The sequence below is a fragment of the Gallinula chloropus genome (genome assembly GCF_964237585.1).
Source record: "Gallinula chloropus genome assembly, chromosome: 2".
Lineage (NCBI taxonomy): Eukaryota > Metazoa > Chordata > Aves > Gruiformes > Rallidae > Gallinula > Gallinula chloropus.
The window spans coordinates 21,295,379-21,310,931 of record NC_140086.1 but is presented as its reverse complement, the minus strand read 5'-3'; the positions used below and the strand labels follow the sequence as shown (position 1 = coordinate 21,310,931).

The 15,553-nt window shown below is 38.1% G+C and overlaps 1 protein-coding gene across 2 annotated transcripts in view; it reads left to right on the top strand.

The window, feature by feature from the left end:
• ZFPM2 (zinc finger protein, FOG family member 2) overlaps nt 1-15,553 on the top strand; it is a gene marked incomplete at both ends in the record, with an annotated part of 311,742 nt that overhangs the window by 191,088 nt on the left and 105,101 nt on the right. The gene's annotated exons all lie outside the window — the stretch shown is intronic.

The window sequence follows — 15,553 nt, the reverse complement described above, 5'->3', positions numbered from 1 at the left end:
GTTAAGGCACAAATACCCACAAGAAGGATGGGCTTCACTGGTGAATATGTGTGAGAGTTCCCCAAGTCTTTAAAGGGTCTTCAAGGAAGACAATATTTGACGCTGGTTTGCCCTCAAGAAGACAAGTCCTCATAACCGACTTGGACAAATAATTTGCATTCAAATTATCTTCTTTCAAAATAGTTACATGCAACTATAGCACAACCAAAAGAGTTGAGTTCCATATCTACCTGCTAGGAGATACAGAGTCTTCAAGGCAGTTGGTTAACAGATGAGTAAGGGAAACACAGAAATTTGAAAGTAATATGAAAATGAGATGGGGTGGGGGATAAAAAGAAAAGAAAAACAAGTAATAATTATACAGTAACACTTGGATGTTTAGGGGTTTTAAAAAAATTATTTGGAATAATATAGTAGAAAACTAAGATTGTTATACGTTCCTAGAATTACTGAAGAATTGCTTATATGTGTGGTATGATGACTAGCCAGTACATTTCTAGATTATTTTGGACATATTCCTGGGAAATAAGCCAACAATGATAAGTAGGCTTGATGTTTGGAAAGCCTCTAGGATGAGTCTAGTGTAAATATGAAGTTTAACTCTAGACAATGCAGTCCATTTGAATTTATAAAAAGGACAGATTTGGAAAACAGAAAGTAAAAGGTAAGTTACTTTAAACACTGTATATCAAATTAGTTACAGAAAAATGGGAAGCATTTCAGAAGCTGCAAAAATAAAATTGGAATGTGTCCTGAGTCAGGGGAACTAATTTATGTCATTCTCCTCATGAAAGTTTTCTTTCCTATGTGTATTCCAGCACCGTTCTTACATGTGTTATGCACCTCACTCATCCTGATCCAAAACGTCATATTAGCTGGAGTCATTGCACCAACCTTCAAAAATTTTGGACATAACCAGAGATGTGTTTTTGCCTGGTGCCAGTATTCTGTCGTTCAGTTGGTGTACAGTGCGGGCAAGGATTTTTTTTTGAAACATAGGTGTTTAGTAAGAAGAAAAAAAGAAAGGCTGATTGTTCACTTTAATGGGTTCAATTTTCTGTAAATAACAATAACACATTAAGAGTTCTGACTGCTAACATGCACTGACATATACCTTTATGATAAAGAATCCAAAAGCAATTAATTTCTGAAAGTTTGAAACACTTTTAGGAAAATTTAAAAATCTTAGTGTTTCCTTTTAATAAAATTGAATATTATAATACTGCTGTATCTCTACTCTTAAGATACTGAATTTGTGTATTACTCCATTTCAACTGAACATGGCACCTTTATTCTAACATCCTGGAAGTCTGATAACCCTCAGTTTAACACAGACACTATTCTGAAACAATCTTACGATAATTTACATTCGACTTCAGTTGCTTCAAGTTATATGGGCTCAGTTACATGTAAATTTTGCTTTACTAAAGAAAATTATGTTATTTATTCATTTTTTTTCAGGCTACATCTGTTATTCAGTTCTGCAAAAATGTCCAAGTAACCTTTTAGCTTTATCTATGTTTTATTGACGGAAGTGAATGCTATAAAATTTCAATTAAGCATTTCTCTTACGGTAACAATGAATTGATATGGTGTGTGTTTGTTTGTCTTAAATGACGTACTTAGGAAAGCCAGAGTCAAATTCTGCCTAGCAGTGAAGGTCTCTCTTAATTACAGGGTAGGCACGAGGTAAAAGAATCAATAGAATTGATGCCCATGGGCCATGTCCCTCTTTCTTCACTTTAAATACAGAAGAATTTCTGTGGCTTCAGTTGTTTTCTGCAATGAGCCATGGCAGACTTTACAACTGCAGAGAATTTCACTTTGTCCTGACACTGCCACGTGTATCTTATGATGAAATGTACAGGTAGATACAGATTGTAAAATCACCTTCTACTCTTGTAGAAATTAGAAAGTCAGTTTTCTCATTTGTCTGAATTTTCTTGCAGTTCAGAGAGATTTCAAGTTCAATACCTGCCCATTAATTTTTCAAAGCACTGTGGTTAGTACCTTGTTTTGTTAAAATAGCTGACAGTCTTCTGTGCGTTACTTAAGAAATAGAAGCTTTAAAATAAATGTTTTAAAAGTAGCCTATTTATAATGCACTATGGAGAAATAATTCCTCTGAAAATATCCTATTTACAGTCAAATAATTTCATAACTAAAAGAAAAAAACAAAAAGCAGTGGGGTTTACTAGAAAGTATCCCCTTCCGTTTGTCAAGTTTTTAATCAAAATCCCAGGCCTTGTGGAGTAATCTAGGGATTTTCTCCTGTGTTTTAGTAGTTGTTTTTTGAACTATAATCCCAGTAATGAGCGAATAACAAAACTCAGCTGTACGTACGAAACTACCACCTATCGCAGTGCTTTCAGTCTCAAATAGGATAACCAGAGCATAACTACTGTGAAGCAATACAATTATGAATTTCTTGAGGGGGAAAAAGCAGAGATAAGTGCGTGGAAGTCAGCTAACGCTGATGCATGGGTGGCTACAGCATGCAAAGGGTTAACAAGATTTTCATTTTAGATAGTTGCCGTAGTAACAATCAGAGAGCTCAGGCTGTATCTTTTCTATTTGTGGGGAATGTTTAGATTTACAGAGTAGCTCAGCTTATTATATATCTGCCTTGATTGCTGGATAAGGTTCGTTGATTAAAAACAGAATAAGATGCATTTTTATAATACTAAGGGAACCCGCCGCCCCTGCCCCCGCCTCCCATCACTCTTTGTCCAGATCTCTCTCCGCTCTTCCAGCACTCGCCCGCCGCCCAAGGTGTGGCTGTAAATCAAGTTTCACTTGAACTTTCAAGGAGCGGAGGCTGGTGTCTCCTGTGCTGCGTGCAGCAGGAGTGCTTGGTCCTGAGCATCACCGTCCTCCTCCTAGCACCTGATGAGGACTGTGAAGCCACACTGCAGCCAGTGCCAGGTTTGAATGCTGCTTATTTTGTTTGATGTTGCAGCTTGTGTTCGCTCGTTTGCCATCCACAGCTTAGCGGAAGAAAGTTTGATCAAAGGTCACCTTCGTGGCAGAGGAGTGTAGAGGCAGATTTTCGAGCATTCATCACCCAACTGTTCCCCTTGGCATTGGCAGGAGCTGTCAGAGGCTCGTGGGCTCTGCAGATGTGGTCCCCTACCTTCGATGAGCAAATGCAATCTGAACGTGGGAAAATCGGGCAATTATTCATGTCCTTCCCTTGAAAACTGAGAAGGCTTGTGACCACCACAGCAGGGTGCCAGGTGTATGGAAGTTGCTGTGACCCTCAAGCCAGGCAGCTGCTGCAAGAAGCCCAGGTCCCACACTGGCAGTGGCCTCGCATTTCACCTGGAGGCACATAGCTCCTGGGAGCAGGGAAAATCTCTGGTGCTCAGTTGGATTGCCAGGCTCAAGCCTGCCTTGTACAGCTCCTGCCAATCAGTTCCAGGTGATGGGTGGTAGTTGTTAGGAACAAGTGGGGTGGCTGGAGTGCTGTTTCTGTGACAAGAAGAGAAATCTGGTACGAAGTTTTACTAACTTCTGTGATTTGATACCCTGGACTTCTCTGAATCTGCCAGTTTCTAAAGCTTTTTCTCTTTTAGAGCTCTTGAATTTTCATGCCACTGATGCTGTTTGTGGTGTTTGGTTGCTTTTGTGGATCCATAACACATGCACCAAAGAGGGGATTTCTTTTCCTTTTATTGACTTCACTGGGATATTTAAGTGCTAGGAACAGCTGGAAGCAGGATTTTTTATTTTTTTTTTCCTCAGGTATCTCAAAATTGATTTGAAAATATTATTGGAAGCAGAGGTATTTGATTTTACTTTTTTTGAACCAGGAAAGGGCTTCATGGAAAAATAACCTCATGGAATTAAAAAAAAATCAGTATTTGTCAAACTATAGAATAGATTTCTAATCATTTAAATTCAGTCCGGGATGTGGTGGTACCCAGTGTGATTCTTGTTACCACTCTGAGTATTTCATACAAAGAAAACAAATGTTAAAAATTAACCTGACTCCTATGGCCTGGGTGCAAACTTCTTGTTCTTTTTGATGCTCCCTACTTTTGAAAGTCAGCCCACTTCCACTTGAGGGCCTCTCCTTGGGCTTGTGACTCAAGCAGAGGCTCCACAGCTCCCAAGAACCCGGAGCTGCAGCACGGCTGTCCTCAAGTGGCTTAATCTATAGACAGGTGACTGGCAAGATTTTTGACACTAATATTCCATAGTTGTAGTCAATTACTCCATTCATCATATTCACACTGTTTTGTTTCTATGCATGCAAGTGGATGGCTCCATCAGCTTCCTATAAGCAAGTTGCATCCCTCTTTATTAATACTGTCATTTGAACTTGAGATCTGTCAGTCTCAGAAATGGACATTGGTCTGTAGTCAAATTCTTGCTGTAAAGAATTTTAAAAACTCAATTTATTTCTTTCTGAGAAAAAGATCCTTTAAATAAACTTGCCAAGCTGTCAGCATCTTTGTCTGCTGCTACTTATTCCAAGTGATAGGCTCTTTTGAGTTCCCTATAATATGTTAAATGGGAGGAGGCTGGGCTTCATTCATTGTTATTTTCAAGTTATAAATATAACACCAGGTCTCTATCTCCCTTTAAAGCCCTTCTTTTATGTGTAAGTGCTTCATAAGTATCTGAATGAATTTTCCCACTAAAATGTATTTTCTTGTAACTGTTTTTACTTAGACAAAGTCTTTTACCCTTACGCCCAGCTTGACTGTGTTCAAAACCAAAAGCCTTAAAACAGCATTCCTACACTACTTCTTTGTTTCCAGATTTTAAGATCTATTATGCATAGTGTAGTGCATAATCATAATTATGCATTCATGATGATGTTTGTACTGGCTTAGCTCAGGAATAGTGTGAGAAAGCTAATCTCGAAGCTACAGGCTGTTTTCCTGCACTTTAGATTCTGATCTGAGCTGTTTGTTGAGTCTTACTGGAACCGGAGCCCTGTACTCACCAGTCCTGCTGCCGGACTCTCCATCTTTATCTCCAGTCCCAGTGAAGGACCTTCACCCATTCTTTGAAAACTTCTTTTTCTCATGGAAACTTACATAGCTGCAGTTCGTCGTCATGCTGCATATAGTCAGTACACTGAAGCAATTAAGATGAGAGCTGCCTTACACAACTGTGTCATACAAGCTACAAAAAATGAGGATCCTTTTAATCCGCCATTGGGCATTTAGAGAACTTCATTTTCCTTTTTATGCAACAACAGAAAAAAAAATCCTCACACTTTTAAGGCAGAGGAGGAAAATGACCTGATTATGTGTAACATTCTTCAACTGGAAGAAAGTAAATGCTTGCAAGGTAAAGGTGCTGCTCAGCTCAGGTCATCTTCTTGGACCAAGCTTTCTGAAATCATAGAGGTAATGTAAGCCACATTAATCCATAATTGAGATCTGTGAAAGATCATATTGATGAGAGAGCACAGATTTTTGAAATCTGAAAATCTCTGAAATCCCCATGTTAATCAGTTATTCATTACCATTGTTATTTATTTAAAATCTATACAAAAGTTGATGGGATAAGGATTAAAATGCCTAAAATACTACATACTCATATGTTTATTTCTACTGAACAAATTTTCTTATGAATTCTGTTTAAATATTATATTATTTTATTTTTTCCCCTTAAAATATTTGGGAATGAGTTTGCAGTGGAATAAAAAAATTTTAACATTCTATGATTGATAGAGTAGAAAATAGAAATTATACTTGTGCATGAATAGAGAATAACAAAAATTCCAACTATTTACAAACTTTTCCATCAATATTATACATATATAGGTACATATTCATATATATGTGTGTGTGCAAAGTTAATTCTTCTTCTCATTACTCGTAGACAAAAAAGCAGAGTTAACATTGAAAATCACTAATGGAACCTTGTTCCAGTTTATTTTTACTTAAGCAGTGGAGAGTCATGCATAATGCAGCAGTGTACAAACTACCAACACACTCACAGGAGATAATTTAAACTTGTTTTTTATGGACACAAGAAGCTGATTTTAAAGCCATCCCTAAGAAGATTGTCCTTGATTTTACATTATCCTGGGTGGGTGTTTCAGTTTCTTCCTTTTACTGACATACTCACTAGGTGAAAAATATCCTAGTGCCTGCTTAATAGCGATGGAATTTTCTACATGAAGATGTAAGGAGGAATTAGGTTTTACCCCATAATTATATATTAAATCAGTGTTAAAATACAGTTGTAATCAAATCCTTTCATATCCCAAGGCCACACATTTGATACAGTACATTGGAAGGTCAGAATACTTAGCTGAGTATACACCCCTTGAGACTCAACAGATGTACAGATACGCGGCCTAATCCCAAAAATGCATTCATAAGTCTGGAAGATCAGAATTGAGCCTTAATTCTCTAAAGGACTGCCGCAATGTTGTGTGGTCCTTTCATCCAAATTAGAATGATTCATTATGTCTAGTCCATTAGCACCATCAGGGATAGGTGTGGGCCATAAAATCTGCATTAGGATTTCTAAATATGTCAAGGATAATCTTAAAATGACATAAACTGGGATGTTTCAACTGAACTAAAAATAATTCATCAAAGTCATATATGTAGACTTCTGGTTGTTGAATCGTGTTAAACTTCTAACTTAAATGATTATGCTGTTTTAGCAAACATAAAATTTGGGCAGTGGGTTTTATGTTGAATTATACTGTTACTTTAAAGTACCGTATTTCTTGTTGGCATAGATAGATATAAAAAATCTTTTTCTTAAATCATGCAAAAAAAATGTTAAAAATAAGAAAAGCACAGAAGATTATTTTCATTCCCCTGATTCTGTTTCAGGTGAATTAGGTAGGAATATATATGTATAATACTTTGTGCACGTATGTGTACCACTGAAGTTCAATATTGTGTCATGCCTCATCAAGAGAATTACACTATAAAACCTAAAATTTTACTACAGTACCTTTCTTTAAATATGTATTTCATTGAGGCCTCACAATATTAATTAGAAATGTAATCTTAATAGAGCTGTACTGGAGTATAAAGTATTGGACAAGCATAATGCACAGAGAACTTTTTATGTACTAACTTTTTGATTTTGATGAAATTAAAAAGTATTATCTTTTACTGTTGCTAAAGCATGACATTTTTTAATTCACCTTTCCTAATGAAAACATTCTCTAAAGTAAAATACCAGCTTGTATTTGCAGTCCCAGACAAAATAATAATAATATATAATAAGCAGAATATGTAACTACTAACTACTCTATAGTTCCTTGAAACAGACTATTTATAGAAGGCTTTGTGCATGTCTTTTTTTATTTTTGTATTTTAATTGATTCTTTAGGTATAAATAACACATGAAATTTGGACTTACTAGAAATGATGGTTTAAATCATCTGTTCCCAGCAAGAAAAAGCACAACAGAGGAAAAAAAGAAAAATCTCAAACCACTGCAAGGCAGAAGTTATCCAGTACCACACTGTAACTGAGATGTAGATCTCATGGTGATTGCGAACAGTTTCAGTGTAAGTAGCTGGACAGTGGGACCAGGCAGAATTAACCCTTATGCAATATAAATGCCTTTATGTCTTCTAGAAAGACCACTGTAAGTGTCTCCCTGATCCTCTAGAATATCTGCTGTCACATCAACTAGCCCAACCCCAGATGAGCTTTATGCAAAGTGAGAAAACAAGTGTCTGACGATTAGCAGGGACTGACAGTTTATTCCAGAGTTTAGTTCCTCAACCCATCCAGTGTAAACTCAGGGTTTGCAGAATTGCAGCTGAGCCATACTGAGCAGTGCCTTTGTCTATTAAACACTTAAAATGTTTAGAAACAGTGATAGGAGTTACATTCAAACAAGTGTATTTGGAAAATATTTACTGGCAAGTATCAACGTGGTCGCATTAGTACAAAGAGGAACCTAATTCTTAGAGTAGACAATAATTTACAACAGGGAGGTTAACCCAGTTGGAAAAATACGCTGATAATTCAGTGTGAAAGTGTGCAAGCTGCACTGCATTATATCTTGTCTAAAGATAAGTTATATGTAGTGTGATTTCATCGATACAGGTGCATGTCATCTCTGAAATAGTATTATCCAAAGTATTCAACTTCACAGTATGGCAGAAAGGTTCAACCCCCACAGCAGATGCCTGAGTAGTAAGACACAATGACGGTGGGCATGCTACCCACAGGTAGCACAGCTCACCGCGATGGAGATGATACACTTAGCCTTGTCAGGTTCAGGAATATCCAATGATATTTATACTAATTGGAGCACTGACTAAGAATATGGTTCCCTGGTGCTGGTTATGATGCCTAAAGAATGCACAGGACAGAGAGATAGGAGAGATATATACTGAGAAGGTTGAGGCAAGAGAGGGATGGCAAAATATACTGCTGTCCCTACCAGAGCTCTTTGGGAAAGGGAGGAGTTATTTGGACATACACAGGTATAAATGGAAGAAAGAGAAAGGTAGGAGGACAGGGCAAGGTAGGAGAAGCTGCTGAGTGAAGCCAGGTGAAAATACTTTGTATGATGGAAAGATAGGAGTAGAAAGCCCATCAGCACAGGGTGGTGAACAGGGGAAGCTCACTGAGAGTTCAGAGGTATGGTTTCCAGCTTTTGCATTCCCATCAGTTGTTTGTCACCTCCACCAAGGCCACTGGGTAAGCAGCCAGAAGAAATTGCTGGCACCCTCAGCCAGAATCAGATACTCCTGCATCTGAATTAAATCATAGAATTACAGAATGCTTTGAGTTGGAAGGGACCTCAAAGATCATGTAGTTCCACCCTCCTGCCATGGGCGGGGACATCCTCACTAGACCAGGTTACCCAAAGCCGCATCCAATCTGGCCTTAAACGCCTCCGGGGATGGGGCTTCCGCAGCCTCTCTGGGCAACCTGTGCCAGTGCCTCACCACCCCTATAGTAAAGAATTTCTTCCTAACATCTAACTTAAATCTACTCTCTTTCTGCTTGAAGACATTTCCTCTTGTCCTATCACTGCACTGTCTGGTGAACAGCCCCTCTCCCACTTTCCTGTAGGACTCCTTTAAGTATTGGCAGGCCACAAGTAGGTCACTCTGGAGTCTTTTCTTCTCCAGGCTGAACAAGCCAAATTCTTGTAGCCCGTCTTTCATATGAGAGAGTATCTTTTGACAGCCATTGTTTTGCACATAAGTTACATTGAGATTTGATTTGTGTTTATTTTATAGATTTGAAAAAAATGCATTCTATATAGAAAACATGAAATGATCTCAATGTTTAGTGTACATTTAATTTACATTAGGGACATGCATCAGCAGGCACATTTGATATTAACAAAAAAATTGGAATCATATTGAAGTCATGACAAGTGTTGGAAAATATTAACAGACCTAGGGTGTATTTTTTGTTTGAGTATTTTCTTTGGTCTGCTTTAGGTTTGTGGATATATGGTGAAATGTATGCTCAGCTTTGTCACTTGACAAGTGATGATCTCTTGGGGTAAACAGCAGGGTTTCTCAGTTGCAGGGAATCCCAGCTGTCTTTTGGGATTCCATCTGTGTGTATATTTCTTTTTTATTTTTTTCTTTCTTTCTTCTTCCTTTTTTGTGTTTAAAACATGTAAAATCTTTGGTTTGACCACAGCCTCTTCGGTTGTTACTGTTCTTTTTCTTTCTATTATCACCAAAAAACCCCACCCATCCCTGAAAAGAGTCCCTCTTCAGATAAGTGGAATCTTCAAAACAAATAGCCAAATGTAATGTATTGTAGACTAGGAATGATACAAATTGTTTCACAACCCACCAGTCCACAAGTGTCATGTTAACCAGTAGCACTTCATAATGGGAATCCAAAGCTCTGGGCCAGAGAGTCACAAGGACATTTTCCTGCCCACCTTGTCCAAGATACTGGGACATAACACTGATCTCTACTTTTCTCCATCACTAGGTTCATTGCCCATCACAGACAACACTTTGTCTGTCTTCTCAATGCCAGGGTGTGTGCCCAAACACCAGTTACAGCTGCCCAGATAAACAGGTTCTTGTACTCTCTTCGTCTAGCCATAAGCCAGGCACCTGCTGGGTGATGTTTGAATGTTTGAATGCTCCTCTGAAACACTGAATCCCATGAAGTTGTAAAATAGTAATTCAAACAGTTATCCCAGGCTGTCTGCAGATTGAGGTGAACTTAATTGCATCTATTATGTTTGTATCAGGTTTTCAAACTGTTCTGATTTTTTTTAACCACAAGGACTAAGTATTGGAAAGTGTATCTTGCATTTAAGTGTCAAGATCTCACCGATAGACACAGCAGAGGCTGTGAAAACTGAAATCCTGGTGCAGTTGTACAATACCAGTGTAGGTGTTTGTCGGCTGAATACTGCCATGTCTTTGCTTTATGTGGCAAAGTTTGTCATCGTCATGGAACCACGTCACTGAAAACCTCCTGACATCTCCAGTCTTGTGTGAGTGGAGTGGAGTTGCTTCCGCATGTCTAGCAAAGAAAGCCGGGGTACTGTGAAGTGCTGCCACAGGACTTGACTGGCAGGATTTCCAGAGAAGCCCTTGAGATAAATATTATTCCAAGTCTGAATCTTCCTTGGAAAAAGATAAGGGTTTTCAGGGAAGCTACAGAAATAGAAAGACAGCCCAGATTGCACACATGTCAACAACAAAATGAGGGTCTATGTCTGTCCACCGGACTGTTTGGACAGGCTTGTCTTAGGGTTTGATGAATTTGTAATCAGTTATATGATGAAGAAATACAGTAAGAGAGTCAATGTAAGTGGGAGGCAATAGGATTACTGCTCTTCTTATTCAAAACACCTTAGAACAAATATTAATTACTTAGGGATAGTTTGATACCTATGCAATCTCTTCTATTGCTCGGTCCAGTATAACCACTTAGGGGTTACTATAGTATAACCTTCCTGAACTGATTTGTTGAGATTGTGAAGTTTTGCTGTATTGAGTATGGTGGCCACCAAAGGTGAACTTAACTGCTCGAGAGGGGATGTTCTGCAGTTTCAGCATGTCAGAAGGTACGTCAAGCCTGTGACAATCAAATTGAATTTAAATTGAATTTCAAAGCAGAAAGCTTCGTTGGTGTATTAACTGGTGTTTTACTATCCCAGACTCATATCTGAAGGCACCTAAGGTATATTTACAGCTCTCCTCGCAGTACATCCTTGGTTTTAATTGGCTATATAAAGTAACACTGCACAGTGATGCATGAGAACTTTCTCCAAGGGCACAAAGACATTTTGGATTTTTGGAAGATTTAGAAAGAAAATCTGTTCACATAAACCACAATTCAATTAGAGGCAAAAACTTTGAGTATCTTAAGTCTTCAGCAACTTTCTTCTGTTTTGGTGAGAGTATGTTAAGGAAGTAGTTTTGACATTATAAAGTCCTGTACTGATTGAAGGTTTTTCAATTAACTGTACATCTCCTTAAATAATTTTGAACAATTTTTTGGAACACTGTGCCTTGGACAGGATGGTCTTGTCACAGCAACTTAAAGGAACATCAGCTCAGTACCTACTTCTTGCTCTGACGCAGTCTCTTCAGAAACAGCTAGCAACAGTCAGGCATTTGACATCAGAATTCCATAAATTTCAAACAAGTTGTTCATACTGTGTTTCTCTTCAGCGTGGGGGTTTCCTCAAGTTTCTGCCAGGCCACACACATCATATGTTAGAAATCCTTGCAGGGAAGAGCCTATCTAACATTACTTGTCAGCACTGATTCCTTTTAGCAAAAGTGCAAAACTATTTTCGGCCCACTGTGATGGCTATTTTTATCTCCATTAACCTCTTGACTGAATATAAACATTTATTGAGGGTTACCTCCCTTGTTTGTCCAGTTGCTTCAAAGATTAGTGGAAAGTGGATGCCTGCCTGACCTCTCTCATCCTCATTAGCTGATTCTAATTGTTCCCTGAGAGATCACGGTTTTGACCCTGTTTGTCCTTGTCAAATTTGTCTAGTTATGGCATGGAGACATTAGCAGAAATTGCATTTTCAGATAAAAATGAGTCAACTGTAGAATACATGCTTACCTAGTGCAGAGCAGTGAACAACACTGCAGTTCTGTAATGTGCCTTCGTGTCCAAAATTTGGGGTTACTACTGTATGGCCCCATCTTATGGACACCCATGTTAGCAGATCCCTGTATAGGTAAGCAGTGAGCAGAATGTTTTGCAAGCTTTGCAAGTGATTTGTAGCAGATCTTTTGGAGGGAGAAATAAAAAATTGTTTTGTTTTTGAGGTCCTATTTTTAAGCAGTTGTAATATGGTCGCTACTGTGTCAAGAAAGCTTTTTTGTAAAAAAGCTGCCTTCCTTAAGCTAGAGGTATTTCTAATAGCACTGTAAAACCAGCACAGCATAAAGTAGCTAACACCTCCCACCACCATTTTGGGAATGACCATCTAAATGGTACACAATGATAAATATGATGAATTACAGCATGATTTTTGTAGTACACTCTTGACAGTCAGATCATTAACATACTTTACTTCAAGTGTGATAGTTTCCCATAGGTAAAGAGCTGTTGTGAAGACCATGTTGCACTACCAAGAGTTTCTTCTGTGTCAAGCCAGGGAAGCACTTTTTCATGTTCCTTGGTGGATCTCAGTTGTGGCTGTACGGTTGGGGCAAAGGACTTGGCTGATCTCAGGTATCTCAGATAGGTCCCAGGCTTCATAGGTTGTAACCAGCCCCTTAAATCCCACAGACACTTTAGTGCAGATTAAAAAGCACTGGTGTAATGCGCTAAGAGCACGATATCCTGCTTTACAAGCGGGTTGCCGCATTCTGCACCAGCTTCAGCTTTCAAATGGATTTAAAATGTAGCCTCAGGTATAGCGCATTGCAGTAGTCTAATCTTGAGGTGATAAAGGCATGACTGATTTAACCATAGCTTCTTGTTATCTTGGACTGGGGTCTTTTCATTTTAACCATTTTGGGGAAATGGCCTTTCCTGAATCAGCAGGCTTGCTTCAGGTCTTACTATGTAATGAGGCACAACAAGAGCAAGCCTTTGTCAGTGGTGAACACCTCCCATGAACGTATGAACCTTACAGGATGCCAGACCCCAAGAACTGCTGTGGTGGTCTTGACTCATCTTACAGCTCACACAATATGCCTGTGAGGCACTTCAAAGGAAGCCATTGCCCGTCTCCCTTAGTGGAGCTGCCAAGCTTTGCAAGCAGCCAGAGCCTTGTGAAGTTTTGCTTTCATATTGAAAGAAGTTTATTTACATATCTGTGCAGCTTGGGAGCAGAGCTATGGGAGAGTGGGAAATTCTTTTGAGGTATCCACCAGCTCTTCTGGGCTAGCAGAGCTGTGAGACAAAACACCCTGTTCCTCCTCCAGCCTATCTCTAGCGCCTAGAGACCACTCACAGCTGCTGAACTGATTACAAGGTTTACTGCCAAGCTGACCTGGAAGCTAATGTAGGGGTCCTCTTGCAGGTCTTTAAGTTCAGAGAAAACCGTGTAAATGGTGGGCAGCAAAGTGGATTCACATCTTGACTGCTGGTGCTCAGTCTTACTTGCTGCTGCTGCAGCTTCTCCTTAGAAGGCTTGAGGCACCAATCTGGGCTCTTCTTGCTGTCTCTAGAAGAAAGAGGGGTAGTGACATGTGACTAAGCCTACTGCTTACTAGTGGAGAAATTAATCTCCATGAGAAAGTCAAATGGTATCTATGCATCTCATTTCTTCCTCAGCAGTATTTGGTTAAGTATAATCCTTTCCCAGGACATAACTGTCCTGTCTATGTAGATAATAAACTATTTCCCAGTACAAGAAAATCCTGATAGTATTTGAGGCTTTTTGATACTACCTTAATGCAAATAATACCCTTACAGATGGGAGAAACACAATGAAGTATCAGATGTCTGGGAAGAAGAAAGCCAGAAATAGAAATTAGATCTTTTGAAGATTAAATAGATGATCCCTTCTGCACTTAAAAGATTCTTGTTTTCTTTTTTTTAATTTGGCCTCCAACTTAAAAAAAGGACTTGTTTGAATGTCTGAATTATTTATAGTCTACATGGAAAAGTCCATTACCTCAGTAATATTGCACTGTCTGTTGACTGTACCTGGGATTACCAGAAACTGATAGCATATATAAGCACAAAAAAACACGTTAAAGCTTTGACCGAAATGACAGCTGAAGAAATGCAGTGTGTTGTAGGACCATGTCCTCCTCTTCACTATTGCTCTGCAGTCACGCTTGGTACTATTCATGCTAAAGCTTAGTCCAAATTTTGCAGTAATTTTTCTGGAGATGGTACTTTGATTTCCCTCCATCTCATCTCTTGCAGATCTTCTTCAGTTCAGGCCTCATTTGCATCATTATTTTCTGTCAAGTCTGTATGTAAACACTTTTCATTGATTTTATAAACAGGAATGTCAGACTTCTCAATAGTTTATATGTGAATTTAACCAAATTTAAGTGGTAAATCCAAATTTAAATTCAGATTTCAACTGGATGTGGTTGGGTTTACTCTTGAAATATTTCAGATAACAAACAAATACTTCCTGCAACTTCTCATAAAAAAGCACTATTAGGAATTGAGACATGGCATGTCTCTGGTTTCAGAATTTTTAACTTAGGTAGGTAGGTTGTCACTAGTTGTTACATTCATTTTTTACTAATTTCATTTGTCATTTGTATCTGGTTTTTTCCAACACTTCTGCAAGATGAATAATGTCATGGTGTGCATATGGAAGAAGTGTGACATGCATAAACATTTGTATGAAAAATGCAAAATATAAAATGCAAATTAAGCAAGAAACACTCTATTCGATAGAGGAGTATCAGAGAATAAACAGATCAAAAACCAAAATGTCAAGAACCGTGACAGTCAATACATCTCATTCTTTTATCTTTATTAAAATATTGATATATCATCAATTAAATATATCTTATATAAGGTTGCTACTTTAATCTTACATAACTAAAATATTTCAAATCTGTGTATATTTTGGGAATGTCAAATTTTTATAGTAACTCTTAATATACTTAACTACATTTCTAGAACAGTCATAGATTATAAATGGAATGCCCATGTAAAAGTCTGATTTTTCCATATTGTAAATTTTTTGGAACGCAATCATACAGAATATCACAATAGAACACAGCTCTAGCCAACTGGAGAATTATTGGTGGAATACAGAATTAATCAATTAATCAATTTATCTTAGAATAGGTTGGAATGTCTTGTGCAGTTGGATCCCAGGAAAAACAAAATAATTAAAGTTTCATGGTGACTGTTGTACTTTCTACTCTTTGTTTCATGCTTAATGCAGAGAAAAAGACCTGTGAATGATGGAAGTCTAAGTGGCATCTCAGTGCCACATAGTCAGGATTACTGCGGTATTTGACATTTGATTAGTAAAAGGAGTTAGGCATTAATAAATGTGATTCCTCTACTTTATACCCTCAAATACTAAATTCTCTAAATGCAGAATCTAAAATATACACAGGAGATGTTTTTGTTAAATGTGCATCTCTTGCCTGCTTGCCTTTCAAGTGCAGTGTATACCATGCCTTACTTCTGTGCCTTTGAATTTATTAATA